Genomic DNA, 1,533 nt, shown 5'->3' with positions numbered 1-1,533 from the left:
AGAGAGAGAGAGAGAGAGAGAGAGAGAGTTGACGGGGAGAAAAACGTTAATAAGAACACAGACAAAACATCCTCGTCCGGCTTAAAATCATAATCACAGTCATGACTGATATCGACGGACAACCGAAGACGAGGAAGTGAACCTCTAGCGATCCGACCACTAAAATTCGGAACCCATTTCCACGGTTTCTGTTGGTGGGGAGGCAGCGTTTGTATAATGTAGTTTGTACCGCACTCCGCCCTTTAGCAGCGCTTTCATGCCTCGAGGAGTCATGTTCTTTCTGAAAAAGAAAAGAAATACATTTCAGGAAAATCCATAAACTTGAATCATCATCATCATCATCATCATCATCATCATCATCATCATCATCATCATCATCATCATCATCATCATATTTCCTTTTCTCACCGTTGAAAAAGGTAGAGGCCACGAGCAAATACACGTACTTTCCACCTTCCATATCCTGGGTTAGCCTATAGATACATTATTGGAATTCCATGTTCTCCCCCTTTTTGGACATAATTCTATCTGACTCCTCTCCAGGTTCCCACATGGCCTTCTCCTTAATCTCTTGCCCTGGGGACTCCAATCCAGCATTTTCTTTGTTATGCAACTGCCAGGTTTCACGAGAATTATATGTCCAATCCATCGCTAATGCTATGTTCCCATTTGATTTATGGTATCTATAATAATAGAAACTTTGCTTCTACGGGCAAAACACCATTCTCGGTATAGCCCAGTTCTCGTTGTACCCTTTCCCCTTGGCTTTCAATGGCTCCAAATTGAGACAAATGGTGGTGGTGGTGCCGTCCTCAGAGAAATAGCCTTACGAACAGAGTGTGCGGTCTGGTAGAATATTATGGTGAAATATAAATCTATTGTAAAAACAAAGATGAAAAACCGAATTGGAAATGATGCATTAAAAAAAGTGCAGTGGTTGTTACACTCCCATCGACAGAATTTTCACAATTTAGAAGGCAGGCTTCTGACCCTGCCTATCGGGGCCAATCCGGGTTGAGAGGGATACATTCCAGAAGAAAGACCGAGATTCTCAATATTAATTTCCTCCCTGCTTGGGAATCTGCTTGGTTCACCTTATTGATTTGTTTTATTCTAGTAGAGGTTTTACGGCGCTCGCAACTGCATCAGGTCGTATGAGCGCCGAACCCTACACCCCGGACACCAGAGAAATAAAATAACCAACAAAGTTAAAGAGCATAGTATGACTGAATTAAAAAGAAATACTTTACAGAGCCACATTCAGTTTATGAATAAGTGATGACACTGCATCTTGTTTCTTTCTTCAATTTCAGAGAAATGAAAATTCAATGTCGTTTTAAGAAACAGTTGGCGTTTTGCCGTAGAAATAACGCCATAACAAATAAATGTCATGGATACAGGCATGCACGTAGTATTACGAGGTTCAAACTGGCATTTGTGTGTGTGTGTGTGTGTGTGTGTGTGTGTGTGTGTGTGTGTGTGTGTGTGTGTGTGTGTGTGTGTGTTTATGTGTGTGTGTGTGTGTGTGTGTGT

General features: G+C 41.6%; 2 long non-coding RNA genes across 2 annotated transcripts in view; one reads left to right on the top strand and one right to left on the bottom strand.

Moving 5' to 3' along the window:
* Positions 1-1,533, top strand: part of LOC118477665 — a 29,778-nt gene that overhangs the window by 6,300 nt on the left and 21,945 nt on the right. The gene's annotated exons all lie outside the window — the stretch shown is intronic.
* Positions 16-1,533, bottom strand: part of LOC101854167 — a gene marked incomplete at its 5' end in the record, with an annotated part of 14,966 nt that continues 13,448 nt past the window's right edge. Inside the window, 1 exon segment of the long non-coding RNA XR_001184831.2 lies at positions 16-280. This is a non-coding gene — a long non-coding RNA (skin secretory protein xP2).

Source organism: Aplysia californica, unplaced genomic scaffold, assembly GCF_000002075.1.
Source record: "Aplysia californica isolate F4 #8 unplaced genomic scaffold, AplCal3.0 scaffold00170, whole genome shotgun sequence".
NCBI lineage: Eukaryota > Metazoa > Mollusca > Gastropoda > Aplysiida > Aplysiidae > Aplysia > Aplysia californica.
Note: the sequence above shows the minus strand (reverse complement) of the source record. Positions and strands in the feature narration are given on the sequence as shown.